Source organism: Notamacropus eugenii, chromosome X, assembly GCF_028372415.1.
Source record: "Notamacropus eugenii isolate mMacEug1 chromosome X, mMacEug1.pri_v2, whole genome shotgun sequence".
In the NCBI taxonomy this organism is placed as follows: domain Eukaryota; kingdom Metazoa; phylum Chordata; class Mammalia; order Diprotodontia; family Macropodidae; genus Notamacropus; species Notamacropus eugenii.
Window position 1 is genome coordinate 93,673,666 of NC_092879.1, and position 17,090 is coordinate 93,690,755.

At 45.7% G+C, this 17,090-nt stretch overlaps 1 protein-coding gene across 11 annotated transcripts in view; it reads left to right on the top strand.

The window, feature by feature from the left end:
• KLHL13 (kelch like family member 13) overlaps window positions 1-17,090 on the top strand; it is a 160,831-nt gene that overhangs the window by 65,110 nt on the left and 78,631 nt on the right. The window contains exon 1 of one of the 11 annotated variants that reach the window (XM_072626365.1): window positions 15,682-15,944. The exons of the other annotated variants lie outside the window; for them this stretch is intronic. The gene's annotated coding sequence lies outside the window, so the exon portion shown is untranslated. Of the gene's footprint in view, window positions 1-15,681; window positions 15,945-17,090 lie in introns of those variants that run through there. 11 annotated transcript variants of the gene reach the window in all.

A 17,090-nucleotide genomic window follows, 5' to 3' on the forward strand; every position in this document is an offset into this window, starting at 1 on the left:
CCCCATAAGTTGGCCCAGGAATGTTAAGGAAGTTGAGCCTTTTATGGTGACTTTGTCATACCTAGTCATCCAGGTCATTGCTGTGATGTGGTTAGGCACTGAGGTAGAAAGAGCCTCCCTCCCATCTATCTGCTGCTTTCCCCAAGACTGTCCTGGGAATGCCCTTGTGGTCGTTTGATCTCTTACTTCTTGGAGCTCTCTGAGGTCTCTTGAAGACTCCACCCTCTTTGGGGGTTCTGGGCTCAGGGTCTCACAGGGAGGAACTCTGATGGTGTAGTATTCACCCCTTTGGGTAATCCTCTGGCCTGTTCCTGTCCAGGTAGGGGAGTGATTCCCACTTTTCCCAGAAACCTTATGGGCCTTTCTTTTTGTCACTGATGTTTGTGCGAAGAAAGGGTGCTCAGGGAGCCCTCCCAGAGGTGCAGGTGGAAACAAAGGGAGTCAGGGTACTGACATGGAAAGCGCTGCTCCCGCTTTTGCTCTTACAACTCTCCTGAGGGCCTCAGGGACCCAGTTAGTTTTTCATACCACTCTTCAACTTTGCTGAATAAGTGTAGAAGGCTTTTCCTGGGAGTTTTGGAAGATCCAGAAGTTCAGTTTCTTTCCAATGAATACCATTGACCTAGAGTTCAGTATATGGAATTTCAGGGAAAGAAAACTGAGCTAGATGTTGGGAGACTTGGAACTGACCTTCTAGCTCTGGGATTTGTGACAAATTCTGTTGTGTGTTTGCTTTGTTTTCCTCATCTGCAAAATGGGGCTTACAGTTGGGTTGAGGATAAACATGAGAGAATAGATTTGAGAGTGCTTTAGAAAGGATAAAGCCAAAGCACTGAAAAGTATGGGTAGTAGAGTCTACTCTGTGGCCTGGTGTTCCTCCAACAGCCCTCTCTGCACTGGCATTCTACCCTGCCCCCCATATTAACCAAATGCTTTTAGATGGATGGTCATAGCTATGGGAAAACACAGGATGTAAATGGAAGAAATGAATCTGTTCTGTTCTGGAATTACTGAATGGTTGCCCAAAGGTTAGCAATGTCTGTGGCATCTGCGATCACTGGGGGAACCTAGCTGCCAAGAGTCAGCTGGCAAATGTTGGGATGTGGGCAATGACTGGTGGGAACCTCCACCAAAGCTCCTAGGCCCCCTGGTGTGGGAGAGGTGATGTTACCTGGGCTCTGTCAGCCTACGTGCCCAGGGGAAAGCTGGCAAGGCTTGGTGGGTAGGCCTGATGAGGGATTATTTGGCCATTGTCTGAGGACCAGTCTGATGAAGGGAAGAAATAGACTGATAGGCTCTTGGCCGCAGGAAGAGGGATCCTCGGGCCACAGCACCTTCTAAAGATACAAGTTGCCAAGAAGATGTAATTGGTGTTGGTGGAATACAGGGAATGGGATGCCCACTGTGAGAAGACCACAGATCAGCAAAATGTCAGCTGGGAGGGAGGAATCGAAATGTTCCCTTTTCCTTCTTAACTTGATTAGTTTCTCCTCATTTGTGAAAGTCATTTAGTTTCGCTCCATATGGTGCCTTTAAGACAGATGTTTTCTGGTTTAGTTCTTCTGAAGTGTTCGCTGACCTTCCCGATTTTGGATCCTGGCTTCAATATCTCACTACATTTCTTTCATGCAGTGTGTAGTGCTCCCAGGGCCAATGCTGACCCTTGTCAAATTCCACTTGTTACATGCCACAGGCAATATTAGCTAAGAAGGTGGCCTCTTAGTTCTGTTGTAGAATGGGACAGTCTTTATTGGGTTACCCTTTAAAGGCCCAGCAGACATTGTTGGCCTAGGGAGGGCTGTCCATGCAACGGCCTATGATTTGGAGGCGGGGGCTCCTAAGTTACTCCTTGGGTCAGCTCTGCGACTTCTCTGTCATAAGTGACTAGAGCACGGGTTGTCAGTTTCAGGGACTGGCAGCTCCCTTTTTACCCTCACATTGGTGTGGGTGGTAAGAGATCTTAGTATTAATGCTGATATGTGAATGGAGATGATGCCTCTCAGCAGTAATGTTTCTGAGCAGCCCAGATTTTTAGCCTTGGTCCTTATGTTTAAGACTCCAAGGAGCTTTCCAGCCACTTTTGGTGATCTATAACGACCTTAAGTTGGCAAGATATTATGCTGTCTTAGCTACTCCTGTTGTAAGGGACTAACTGGTGAATCCCCTTTGTACTTGGGAGTCATTGCTTTCAGCTTTTCCCCACTAACTTGTGGATGGGGACCTGGGCCCTAACTCAAAAGTTTAAAGGAGTTGCCTATGTAGAAGAGAAGTGACTGATTTGTCTCTGGTCCCTGGGTCACGGCTTGGAAGCGTCAGAGGCAAGGTTTGAACTCATGTTTTCCTCCTCCAGGGCCACCCCTCTCTCTGCTGGGCACTATAGCCTCTTCACATTCTGTGAGATCCATTCAAACGGCATCATGAAATGCTGAGCTCCTCTCTCCACCAGGCCTGCTGCCGTTGTCACTGACGGTGATGCCTTGGCAATGGATCCGTTTGTCAGAAAACGGAGACAGGGAAAAGGTGTGACTGGGATGGAAATTTCCTTCTCAAGAGCTGATAGATTTAATCACTTGTGCTTGTATTTTCCCCAGGCGCTCCATTAGCCTGTTGACAGGCTTATATTCTTTTTTTTGTGTCCTGGAAAAAGAAGAGTCTTCTTATTACAGTTAGAAACAAGAAGAGGAGGTTGAATTCAAGCTTTTTTAGGTATGCCCCCTCTCCCCCAATTCACGGCATTGTACTCTCAGGGGTACTGGAGGCGACGGACAGTTTTCCATGAGATATTGAGAGTGTCGAGCAGCAATTAGTTGTTTGGATGAATTGGAAGCAAGATTAGAAAAGAGTGTGGATAAAGCTCTCAGGCTTCAACGTGAGATGTTCAGCAGAGATGTTAGTTTTACCTTTGAACAAAAAAGCTCCTGAATTGGTACCTAAATCCCAAGGTTTGTGCAGGCAGGAAAGGCCAAGGAACCTGAACGGTTTGGGGGGCTCATCACATGCCCACATCTAGGCTCAGATTGGAATTAACTTTGTGGTAAGCACTCAGCTTCCTCCTGTACCAAGGTAGTCTGCCTACCTCTTCTGCCTTCCTTGATGGCCCATAGCATGTGGGCCCTGGTGGACATGATGCCTTCTTTGGAGTGAGGAGCATCTGGAATTCAAATCCCCCTCTGCCCCTTGCTAACTACATGCCCATGGGCAATGCGATAGTCACCTCTCTAAGGCCTAATCCCTGGAGTACTAAGTGTATGGGGTTGGTGTGAGACGCCCACAAGATGATGGCTGGAAAACCCAAACCTTGAAGTGACTCTGGAGATGGCAGCCATGAGATTTCTGACTTGTTTGATGTGTTTTTGCACTTGATTATATTGAAACAAATCCTTGGTTCTTTTTCTCTTACATCATCCCATAATTGCTCCATGTTTTCTTTCACCTATAGCAGACTATAAGCGTCTTGAGGTCAGGTTCTGTCATATGATGCTTTTGTTTCAGGAAGCACAGAAATATTGATTGAATTGAAGCTGGAATCTCTTAACAGTGGCTTTGGTTACTTGAGTCACTCCGAAATATTTCCTGAGCACTCCCTAGATATCTAGCTGTGGGAGAGATGTTGGTGCTAGTTGGGGAGAGTAGGCCCCTCCCAGAGCAAGTTAATAGCATAAAGCAACATGAGGTAAGGTAACCAAAGAGGTTCTATGAACAGCACATGCTCAAAGAGACAGGAGTTTCTTTGAGACACATGCCTGAAGCTTTGATGGTGAAAGTGAGATTTGGGTTCAGCATTCTTGATGGGTCCTGGATGGTTGGGATCAGAGGGAGAAAGGGTTTTGGAGCTGGTGATGTAGCATGAGTAAAGGTGGGAATGGCTCAAGGCATGCTTGGAAGTCATTCTACCAGAGAACAGGGGGGGCAAGGAGGTCCTTGCATGCCAGAGTGAAGAACTGAAGGGTGTAGTGTGGTACAGTGGCAGAGGCACTTGAGTTGGAGGCTGAGGACCTGAGTTCAAATCCGGACCTTGCAAATTCAATCAACAAACATTTAGTAAACGCCTACTATGTGCTTCTTACTTTGGATGGCTACTCCTCTCTGAGCCTCACTCTCCCATTTTCTCAAATTGAGGGCATTACAGGGATGGCTTCTTTAAGATCCCATTCAACTTTTGATTCAGTAGAAAATGCAGGGGAGGGGCTGGAAGAGGTGACAGGATTCATTCATTCTTGGGCAGCCCTTGAATGTCCCCCATGTGCCCAATGGATATTTCAGTTGTTTTGTTCTTTTTTCCATTTATGCTGTTAAAGGTGTGTTTGAGTAGATGACCTGGGCAAGTAGATTGAGGATGGGAGAGAATGGAGGGAGGGCAACCAGTGAGGGGCTATCTACTGTAGTGCTCCAGTGGGCAGACAAAGTGAAGAATCCATGAGACTTCAAAACAGGCTATAGGGAGCAGAGTGTGTGTGTGTGTATGTGTGTGTGTGTGTGTGTGTGTGTGTGTGTGTGCGTGCGTGTGTGTATATGTACATGGCATGTCACAGTAACAAAGAATTTCCACACTGATGTTTGGAAGAGGAATGGTCACTTTACAGTAAGCCTGTGTTTCTGCAAGTCTGTGTTTCCCAACATGGGTATGTGGTGGCTGGCCTCCCAGGAGATGGATGGGTAATGCTAGCTAGCACTCCTCATTTCAGGTCACTTGTTCAGGTACAGGTCTCCTGTGAATCTGCCCTTAATCCAAAGTCATTCCTGGTGAAGATCTCTTCTTCCTCTCATTGTTCTGAACTTGGGTTCTCGACCTCCCTTTGGTCTTTTGGTGGGTTGGAGCAGTGGCAGGGAGAACTGAGCCTATGATGCCAGCCCATAGCCCTAGAGGGCACTGTACCTCAACATGGCTTCCCCTGACCATACCTACTCTTTACTGTAAATTTGGAGTGATTGCCTGGAAAAAGGGCCTGCCCTACCAGGACAAATGATGGGAGGTTGGACCTTGAGCCAAGTCACCTTACTGCACTGTAATTTTGCATTTTTGAGTATTCTCTTGTGCTATTTGTTGTTTCTTCTGATACCAGTCAAATTGGCGGATGGCTTTCCCTTGGGTCTGCACAAGGGTACCTGTGCAGACATCGATTCTTTGTGGCTGGTGGAATGCTGAGAAACAAAGTCTGGGCAAAACCAAATCCCCAAACAAGGCCTCCAAGGCTCTTTTCTCTGCTTCTGATTGCATCACAGCGTTGCAGTCACAGCCAAATGGCTTTCTAGGGGAATTGTGTAGAAAGAGCCATGGAGTTCTGTGAGGCCCCAGAAGATGGCAGACTAGTGTCTTCTTAGAGACACAAAGAAAGAGCCGAGTATTGGTAGGAACATCAAATAAGCTCCGCTTAAGGATATTTCTTAATGATCCTTTTTAGCCAGAGCAATAATGGGCTTGTGAAGTACTTAGTCAAGGCCAGACCTTCAGGTTGAAAGTGAACAGGTTCAAATGCAGTCCATCGAAGCCATTACTTGGAAAGGCCGATGATCGGATACCTCATATGTGAAAGTACGCTTGAAATAACATTCGTTACTGTTTCACCTTCACATTTCCTCTTCTTCCAAGGCTGGTCACTTTAGAAAGGAAACCGCAGATTTGCCCCCTCTTTTTCTGCATAGGATGTTGGGTGTCTAATGACATTTGTAAAGGCCTTTGCTAAGATCTGTGTACGTTACTGTTAGACTGTGATGCTTTTTTGTCCACTGAGGAATTTAATGTAATTCACAGAAGATGGTCTTGGACCCTTCAGAAGCACTACAAGGTTAGAACCGAATTTCGCAGATAAAATTGTCAGTCTGCTCCGAGACAGTGATTGATCAGAGGAGTTAATGGCCATCTTTGCCTTCCTTACACTACACAGACTGCTTCGCGGGGATGGGGGTTGGCAGTAGTCAGTTTATGAAGAAAAAAGTGGTGAGGGAGTATACTAGGGTTTGCCCAGGGCCTGTTTGAGGAATCCTGAGAGGCCATGGTCACCTTGGCCTGACCTGTTGGAGGCTGTATTGGTACCTGGCAAGAACCGTGCTTGACTCTCTCTCATGCACACGCACACACACGCACACACACACGTGCACACACACCCACATACACACCCACCCACACACACACACCCACATCCACATACACACCCACCCACCCACATACACACACACACACACCCACACCCACACACACACCCCCTGATTCTGAGGAAGGTGGCTGATTTGCATGTTTCTATTAGTTATAGTAGATAAGAAGATCCTGAATGGGTCGTGAGTGAAGCTGGCCGGCTGTCAGCCGTACGCGCTCTGAAGGCTTATACTTGATGTCGTGCACTTTCAGGTTGTCATGGCTTAATAGTGTATCAGCAAAGATTTGACCTTTAGGGAGAGAGGAATAGAAAAAGAGAGAGGGAAAGGAGAGAGAGAAAAAGAGATGGGGGGGGGAGGGAAAGAGGGAGTGAAAGAGAGAGAGGAGGGAAAAATGGGGGAGGGAGGGAGACAGAAAGAATGGCATTTCAAAGGCAGATTGTAGACTTTCTAGAAAATGATCTCCTTGTTCCCTGATTTGACCAATTGAGACTTTTTTATAGCAAATTCCAATAAATATTATATATAATGCCAGTCTTTTATCCAACTTTTGTGAAACATAGAGAGAAAACTTCTACACATGAACAGGAAATGAGATTAGAAGGAGAACCAAAGGGTTACTGTCATGGCTTTGAGTTCCTTTCTGGGGCCTCATAGTGGACCAGGATTTATTGTGTGAAATAGGTGAACAGGCACCTGGGCTTTCGGAAGGAGATATTGTACAAAGCGGAAATTCCTCATGGGAACGCCGTGGCTAAAGAGACGCTCAGCAGTTGGTTGGCTTGTTTGCTGTTTGATTTCTGCTCTCCTTAGGGTCTCAGGGACCCAGTCATTCTCTTACATAATTCCTCATGTTTCCTGAATAAGTGGGGAAGGATTATTTGGTGATTTTTGGAAGTCCCGAAAGTCCATTTTCTTTACAATGAATGTTACCGTCAGGAGGTGGAGGCAGACACCAATAATATCAAGCATGTATAACAGGGATTGGTTTTCAAAACGCATCTCAGAATCTGACCATCACCTGTGCAGGCAGTGCTCTCACCCAGATGTCTGTGGCTCCCCTTGGAAAAGCTCTTGTATCATCAAATACAGCTTCACTTCTGTCTTGTCTCCTGTGCTTAGATGGAAAAGAAGTAGAATGATCTTTTTAAAAAAGTTTTCCAATAATAATAGCACTTGATCCTTTAGGTATCTATGTTATACACACACACACACGCACACACACACACACACACACACACATATATATATACACGTACATATATGTAAATGCATATCTATCTGTGGAAGCACTTTCTATTTGTCCCAACTCTTTGTACGTACATGATCCTGATCTGCTTCTCACAGCAATTCTGTGCAGCCCATGACATAGAAGGGGCTATCCGGTTCTCCAAAGGGGACACAGGAGAAGGAAGGAAGGAAGTATAGGAGGAAGGAAGGAAAGGAGGAAGAGAAGAAGGAAAGAGGTAAAAGAGGAAGGAAAGGAGGAAGAAGGTAAAAGAGGGAGGGAGGAAGGAAGTAAAAGCGGGAGGGAGGAAGTAAAGGAAAGAAACACATATTTACTATGTCTATGTGCCAGGTATTGTGCTAAATGCTTTATGTACATCTTATTTGATCTTTACAACAAGCCTGGGAGGTAGATGCCCATAGGATCCCCATTTTTACAGTTGACAAAACTGAGACTTGTTAAGTGACTTGCCCAGGGTCACATAGCTAGTGTGTGTCTGAGGCTCGACACCTGGGGCTAAGAAAGTTGCTGCAGGCTCCACAGGCTAGGTTGAATTCACAGATTTCTAGAGAGCTAGAGTTGGCAGGGGGGGAGGGGGGTAGCTTTCCAGTTCATAAACCTATACCTGTCACTTTAGTGGGGGAGGGAATTCAGGAGCATGGAGATCAATTGACTTGGCCAGGCTCACCTAGCTCATGATAGAGCTTGTCCCAAAGTGCAACTGGATCCCCTCCTAGCACATCCTGGGCTCTGGTGACTGGTGATGCTGTGATATCTCAGTGAAAGAGGTCAAAACCAAGAGGCTTCTTTTTTCCCTTTGCACCAGTGGTGTTATTGCCCAGGCCCTGTGCACCCTTAGGTACTCTCCTGTGGTCAACTACCATATCCAATCCCCCTTCTACTTTCTGTGGGACATGGGACTTAGGGAGGACCTGACTACTTCTGTACCCAGTGATATATGTTTCAGTGATGACTTAGTCAGTCCCATGTGCTTGCCTAAGGCTTACAGAAGTGACCTAGTTAGGGTCACCTAGCCAGTCTGTTTCAGAAGTAGAATCTAAGCTCAGGGCTTCCTGCCTGTGAGCCCAGCACTGGCTCTATTCTCCCATCCCAATATGGATTCATGGGATTCCTGATCTCCAGTCAATCTGTCCACACTTGGCTAGTTATGGGACTCTCAGCAAATCACTTTACCCCTTTGTTTCATCTGCAAAATGGACAGAATAACACACCTGGGGTCAAGTGAGTCTCTTTTGGGTTATACGTTAATATTAAACTCAATGTGTGTTTTTTTTTTAATAATAGCCAACTGTGACCCTATCTTCAGTAATTCTTTGATTTGTATTAAGTTTTTGTTTTAAAGAAAAAGCAGATTTGGTTGGGGGTAGGGGCAGAAGAATTGTCTTCAAGTATTGGAAGGGTATATATATGTATACGTGTGTATATGTGTATATGTATTCATGTACATATGACTAGTTTGCTTGACTTCAGAGGGCAGAACTAGGAGCAGGAAGTGAAACAGACAGGAGGGGTAAACTGAGGCTGGATAGCAGGACAGACTCGCTAACATTTGTGAGCTGTCCCCAGGTGGCCCAGGCCACTTGGGAGGCCACATGGCCACTTACCTGGTAATGGCTCACCAGAAATGTTGAGAAGGGGCATTCTTGCTGACCTCCTTCTGTGTTCACATCGAGTACACTCAGCTAAATATATATATGGAGGTATGTATCCGAATATGGGTTTGTACATATATGTACACTTATGCGCACATACATGCGCATGTTTGAAGATGTATACACATGTACACACAGCTTGAGGGTAAGAGCTCGGGAAACTTTGAACAGAAAATCCTAACACTTAGTGAGTAATCCCACCATACCTGATGGTTAATTCTTTTTTCACAACGAATTGAAGTGTTTTTGCATGTCTTGTCTGTAGGGCAGGAAATCCTCCGAGACCATTGGTTTCTGAGAGTCTGCCGCCTTTGTTCGCCAAGGGAGACTTCTTCTTGTCATTCTGACAAATTTTATAAAGAAGGGGGAGGCCTTTCTGTCTTGGGGTTTTAAAGAAATTCTGTCTTTTGTAATAGCTGTTGGGAAACTGAACTGGGCTAACTTTTCTTTTCCCTTTGTGACCCTGAAGGGGCGATGCCATTTTGTGTGACCTAGTGGGAAGGTCAGGGGAAGAAGTTAGCTGGTTTTTATCAGGGGGTGGGGGCGGGGGAGAGGAATGTGTTCTTCTTCATGTCCCAGCCTGGTTTCCAGTTCAGTTCTGCTCTGGAGCCATTGTGGGATGATGGGCCTTTTCGTCCTCATCCTTTTGGCAGTGTTTATCCATCTGCAGAGTTGCTGCAGCAGAGGAACCCTCCCCCAACCTCACATCCCCACCCCCAGCAGTTCCTGGAAAAGGACTAATGTGGTCTAGTGAGAACTGAGAAAGGGAGAGAGAGGAGGCCTGGCCAAGCTCTGGTCCCTCCTCCAAGGTGAGCCTAGGCAAATTCCCTCAGTTCTGTCCTCTGTCAAGAGAGAAGCAGTTGGAGCACCTAAGTCTGCAGGGTCTTCCTGGTCTGATGTTTCCTCTCCAGGAAGAAGCTCATGTCCCTGGCAGTCTTGGAAAGAAAAGTACCAGATTACCAAAGTTGGCATCGTGCCTTCTATAGTATTCTATTGTATTGTTACCAATCTGAAAATGCCACCCCCCAAACCTTTCAAAGCCTTAGTTATCAACATAGTGCTGTCTCTGCAAGATTACAATTAATGCTCCACTTGTTTCAGGAGAATCCCTTTTTTAGGTTGGCATTGATTGGTATAGCCAAAGTAGGCATGTTGGCAACTTTCTAAGAAGCATCTCCACTTGAAAAAAATTGAGTGTCAGGGTTACAGGAGTGTGTCTCCTACCTTTGGCCATTATTTTGGGGTGCCATTATGATGGAAGCTGAATAGTTCATTACAGTTTTTCCTAGATTTATTAAAATCATCGTGAATATGCTTATTTGGACAGTGTAGACAGGTCGGTAAGAGGCAAATGCATTTGTGTTTGTTGTTTGTGTCCTCTTCATGGCCCTATGAAAGCTGAAGCCTCTAGAGAGGACTGGTGACATGTCTCAGATGCTTGGACAACCCAATCTTGGGGTAAACTCAGTGTGGGCCCACAAACAAGCATAAGCATCCTTTCTGCCTTAGCATGCTTCCTTGTAGCTTATGGCCTACCTTCTCACACATTCTCTTGTTTGAACTGACCACCTGTGAGGGAGGCAGGCAGCCAGCTATATTCCCATTTTAGAGCTGAGGAAATGAATGGATGGACAGAGGAAACGTTTCTTAAGGGCTCTGCACTGGGGATGCAAATGAAAGCATACTAGATAGTCTCTGCCCTCAAGTAGCTTACCTTCTCATGGGGAAGGGGGAGCTGGAAGGGGCAGGAGACATGGCAGTTGATAAGGAAGTAAGGCAATGGAGAAGTCTGGAGAATGGAGTTGGGGGTAAATGTCGGGCCCCCTAACACAGTGGACTGGGCCAGCTAGGCAGGCATCCCCACTGAAGAGAAGGGGGCCTTAGCTGACATCTCGCTTGGGACTCTGGTCAGTATGTGGCTGAGCTGGTGGTAGAGCTTTCTTTTACACTGTATTACTTCAGAAAACCCAACGATTTGAAAACGTGCAGGTTGATGCTTTTGCTTAGTTCCAAGGAGTCTTCATTATCTTATTCCACACTCTTCAGCAAAAAGCGAGACAATGATCTGCCCATTTTATTTACGAAAATGAATGGAAGAAAACACATGTAAAATGATTGGCAGGAGAATCTTCTGGTTAGTAGAGGAGCCCCAAAGAACAGATGAATTATTTGACTTCCCTAAAGCAGCATACTCCTGCACTTTGGATAACTCAATTCAAAAAGCATCTATGCTCATTGTAAGCAAAAAGCACATAGTTTGGAATTGTTTTTAATTACAGAAAAACCTCAAAGAATCATAGTATCGTAGATATGAGACTCTCTAGTCCATCTTTCACTTTACAGATTGGAAACTGAGGCTCAGGTTAAATGACTTGCCTAGGATCACACAATTCATATCTGGCAGAAGTTTCTTGATTCTGACTCTATTTATCACCCCATGCTGCCTCTCTAGCAAGTGGCAGGGATGACATTTGAACCAAGATCCTCCCGATTTTTTCTCCTTATGGTCTCCTTTTAGGAGTGTGGCAAAAACAGCAACAAACTAAGTGATGCCATGGCCTTAGTTGTTTCATCTGTAAAATGCAAGGGTTGATTGGGTTCACTGCTCCAGGGCCCCTAGTATTGATGTGCTAGCATTCCTTGGAAAAGAGCCCCATTAGTCACAGCAGTATCAGCAGAACACACACTCATCGTCTTCCAGATACTCAGAATTGAGAGCCGTAGCAGGGGAAATGAATTGGAAACAGTATGAAGTCCGTGCCATTCCCGCTGCCCTGTGTGCTCCTAGGGTGTCCTGAAGGTGCTCTTTGGGAGCCTGGAGAAGCTGAGCGTCTGGCCAGTACTCTTATTCAGTGTCAGAATTCAGCCGTTCTCTCCCCTGTGCTCTGCTCTGCAGCAGAATAATGTCCAGAGATTTCTCTCTCAGGACTGTTTCCATCTGAACATTCCACAGCAGTGAAGGGGACAAGGAGAATCCTAGTGCTAGTAACAATAACTTCTCTTCCATCTAACGGACTGTGAAGGGAGAAGTTTTGAAGACTGTGGCTACGTTCACTTACCTTGGTAGTGTACTTTCCAGAGACGTCCACAGGGATGGTGAGGTTGACGCACACGTTGCCAGAGCTAGCTCAGTGTTTGGGAGGCTTTGGGAAAAAAGAGATATTAGACTGACTACCAGACTGAAGGTCTACAGAGCCGTTGTGTTGACCTCATCGTTGTACGCCTGTGAAACATGGACAGTCTACCAGCACCATGTCAGGAAATTTATTTACTTCCACTTGAACTGTCATAGGAAGATTCTGAGGATCACCTGGCAGGATAAGCTTCCAGACACTGAAGTCCTGGCTCGAACAAAACTACCAAGCATTCAAACTATGCTTCAGAGAGCGCAGCTCTGGTGGAGTGGCCACATTGTTCAAATGCAAAATGTGTGTTTACCAAAAAGAGCATTTTATGGAGAACCTCCCACAAGGCAGGTGCTCACATGGAAGTCAGAAGAAGTGATACAAGCATCTCTGAAGAACTTTGGAATCAACTGTGAGACATGGGAGACACTGGTGCAGGAGTGCCTGGCATGGCGTGCCCCACATCAGAAAAGGTGCTGTGCTCTCAGTAGCTCAAAAAATGTGAGATGCGCAAATTTAGAAGCATCTCCATCCCAAATGTTCTTATGAACTATTTGTGCCCAATCTGTGGAAAAGTCTTCCTAACTTGTATTGGCCTGATCATAGTCAGGCACGCTGTACACTGACCCCAAACAGTGATGTCATTTTGGTCCTCTCCGAAATGATGGAGAAGAACTCCTATAAAAGTGGGTAATCAGGTTCAGAAATACTGCCCTGAACACAGATTGATCCTCCATTATCAAAGAAAGATAGAGTTATTAGCTGGTGGTATCCTGGGAAAGGGGATCCATTTTTCTTTTAAAAAGGTTTTGAAAAATAAAAAAGTAGAAACAGAAAGTCCTTCTGTATAATGAATCCTCAGTTAATCAGAAATTCACCAGAATTCCCCATTCTTTAAACTGCCTAGGAAATTGAAGTTTCATTCTATAAATGCAAAATCTGGTCATCTGAATTTGGGAGGGGGTTGTCTTTTTTTTTTTTAATAAAAATTAAATGAATCATTTTAGTCAGATCAAGATGAGAAACTGAGGAGATTGGGTTGTGTAGCCAACTCAAGTCTTTAGCTTCCTCCCTGGATGGAAAAGTTGTCATCTTTCCTTTATCAGTGTTTTCAAATGCTCAGATGATTTTTCAACATAGAATACATTAGTTCAAGGGAAGAAAATCGACTTTTTACACTGCTGTAAGAAGCTCCGGCTCTTTAAGCCTGGCCTCTTACTCCAGGAGTCTTGGCCAGAGGCGGCTCCTGAACTTATTTCTTTGCACCCTCACAAGCAAAATGATGTTTGTGATGAGTTGGGGGATACTATGTGCTTGGCCCGACCTCTTTCTAAAAGATTATACTTAGAGAATACTCTCAGGAATTCATCACATGAAATGCCAATTCCTGGGTTTTTACGCTAAACTTTCTCTATATGGGTTTTTCTTTCAGCAACCATTGCTTTCTCCAGCCATAGTGAGGCAGTAAGACGTGGTGGGGGCTATGGGAGATTACATCCTTGGCACCTGGGGTCTTGTTGTTCTCCTGGCCATTTTCAGTCTATGCCTTTATGCCTTTCCCTCTTGACCATCCAACCCTACTAATTTCTTACCTTTCCCCTCTTTCTTCCTATGTGTCTGTCACACATGTGCCTGTTCTCATGTCTGGGTATGTGTCAACAGATCTCTGGGGGTGTGGCCTTCTGTTCTTTTATCGTCTGTGATTATGAATGGGAGTGGAGCTATGAGAGGGGAAAAGGGATATAGAGAAACCAATATCTGATCACAGCATATTTTTAAAAGATGCTTTGAGGGGACATGATATCCATGCAGTTTGACTTGAAAAACTGAGTTAAAGACAGGTCGTTTAGAAAAAGAGAAAATTCTTACACTTCAGACAGTTGAAAATTGCCATTTTGATCCAAAGAAGAGGGTGCCTCCTCTGAAACAGAGGTGGGGCGAGGCATTTGTACATCCTAGGTGAGGACTGCAAATCTAGCCCCCTGTAGGGTCCTCAAAATCTCTGAGTTCTCACTGGAACACACATAATTTGACTTAGTTCAAAATAAACGTGTCTTGTGAGGGAAGTGGAATTTTCAGGCATGGAAAATCTGATCACTTGCAAAAATTCATTAAAAGGAAACCCCCATACACCCCATTGTATATTGTGCCCTGGCTGGCTGTTCTTCTTTTACAGCCCTTGCTCATTTTCTGATTGATTACCTTGTGAAAAATTCAGGAAGGAAGGGATCCAATGCCAAGTTCCTCTCATAAGTCACATGTATCCACCAGACTGTTTTTGATAAGAAGTAAACAGCTGCCCATATCTGTCATGGATTAAAGGCTTTTGTTCTGCAATAGCCAAAGGGTAGCTTTTGATTTTACAAGGTTTACCTTTGCACTTATTTGTCTTTCATATTCTTTACTGATCCATCTACATTATCAATGCAGTGTGCCCTCCAATGTGTTCTGTCTGAGCAAAACCCAATGCCAGGCTCTTTCTGTGGAGTCTGAGGGGCACCTGTGGGGTGGAGTTGTGGGGAAGGTCACCCGTGGCCTGCTTCCAGAAGCCTTGACTCCCTCTTTTCCTCGGGGAGGCTGTTACGTCACGGGGTTAACAAAACTTCCCAGGGAGAAAGAGGAAGATAGGCTAGACCCAGCAGAGCCGTATCCATTTCCGGTGGTGAGTGATTTGGTTCACCTAGGTCGGACTGGTGATTCACTACATCTTTGAGTTGGTAGGGCCCTATGAGGCTGTCCATCTAATTCATGCTTGTTGTGGAGGCATCCCCTCCACAACATTTCAGAAGAGTGGTCTGTCATCCAGTCTATACTTGAGGATCTTCCGAGAATGGCACTGACTGACCCTTGACCTAAGGTGTTACTGCTACTTCTCAGCTTCATGATAGCCTTGGATTTGATGAACATGCCAACTATACCTTTGGCCAAGTCATTAATTGAAATGAGCACAGATCCATCCCTGAGGCACTCCACTGCAGACCTCCCTCCAAGGTGGCATCAAACAGCAATGACTGTTTTAGATCAAGCATTGAAAGTTACTGTGGAAGCCGGATTATCATTTGGGTAAAAATTATTTGGGTAACAATTGTATTTTAGAGAGTACTTATTTGGATATTAAATGCTTCATATTTTATATGATTTTTATATGTTCTCTTTATAAGGTTTACTTAATTCCCACCTTTCCTTTGGCAGTTCCCATTCTCATTTGCATTACACTTCTGTGTATGTCTATTTCCCTTTCTTACTCTCCCTCCGGGAAGGGTCAGTCCCATTTTTCATCTCTGTATTCCCTGTGTCTACAGCAGGAACCTGTGTGTAGTAGACACTTAGTAACTGTGAATTAATTAAATTGCTGAATTCCTTCGGTTTTCCCTTTCTGTATTAAACACCTTCAGAAAATTCAAATATTTGAAAACAGTTGGGTTTCCTAATGTATTTTTTGGTGTTTCCCTAGGGCCATTGGATACCCTGTCTGGAGGTGTTCACTTAGCCTTTCACCCTGGGGGTCAAAGTCACTTGTTTCTTTAAACCACTAGAAAGGCACCCTGGGGTGACTGTTGGTACTGGCCATTGTGATGGGCTGAGCAGCATTCTTAGAATGGGGTTGCCAAGGAGGCAAACACAGCTGAATACAAGGGAGCGGCTCACTTGGTTGTCAGCATTCTGAGTGTAGCTCACATGGGGCAGTCTTTTACTAGCAGGCAGTTCATTACCGATCAACTTCAAGCCTGAGCTCCTCATTTCTCTAATTTTTCTCACCTGGAAGACCAAATCCATTCTCTTACCTTGGATCTTTGATTGGCGTGTATGTCCTGGGATGTGAAGGTTGGTATGGGGTGTGAGGGCTGGGATGGGCCAGGGTCAAGGGTCTGGGCTGTGAGGCCTGATGTGAGGTGTGAGGGCTGAAATGGGATAGGGCCAATGGTCTGGGCTGTGAGGGCTGGTGTGGGCCAGGGCCAAGGATCTGAGCTGTGTGGGCCCAGGCCAAGGGTCTGAGTTCAAAACCTGTCTCTGCTACTTACTACCTGTCTGAGTGTAGCTCACATGGGCAGCTCACTCTCCATCAATTTGAAGCCCAAGCTCCTCATTTCTCTAATTTTTCCCAGTCTGAAAATTGGCTTCCTTTACCCAGAAGACCAAAGCACTATCAGACTTGAGTTAACCCTGTTCTCTTACCTTGGCTCTCTGGTTGGCATGTGTGTTCTGGGGTGTGAGGGTTGGTGTGGGATGTGAGGTCTGGAGTGGGCCAGGGCCAACGGTCTGGGCTGTGAAGGCTGGAGAAGCCAGGGCCAAGGGTCTGGGCTGTGTGGACCCAGGCCAAGGGTCTGAGTTCAAAACCTGTCTCTGCTACTTACTACCTGTCTTAGGGTGGCTAAGACACTCAGTGAATCTGGGCCTTAGTTTTCTCTTGCATAAAATGAGGAAGGTTGGGACTGGAGAACCTCTGAGCATGAAGTGCTTTCCCTAAGATCACAGAAGGGTGATGATGGCTACTAGTATGCGACCATGATGATGATGATGATGATGATGATAGGACAGTTGGAAAAGAGGCCCCTGGACTGGGGCATTGGGCCATCCCAGGACCACTTCAAGACTTATGGTTACCTGTTTTTAGCATATTTTGGCCTTGAGGGAGAAACCAAGCCCCTGGCCTGTCTCCCAGACTCACAAGGGCCAGGCCTCAGAGCTGAAGTTTAACTGAAAGGGGATGGCAGTCAGGGAGTGCTGCTGCTCTGGTGGTTCACTTGGGCCAGGTCAGCCTATAGGACATGGGGCCTGGCTGGGCTGCAGTTTAGGGCCTTGCAGTGAGTAGGTTTCAGTTGGGTTAGGCTTAGTGGCTCCATAGTTGGATCTTTTCTGGGAGGCTAATTTGAAAGTTCACAGGTCATTTATTTGTTGGGCTCTGTGGTAACTCCTTCTCAGAGACTGTTTACAGTATCTGAACCTCTCCTCCTCCCCCTTTCCCTACTC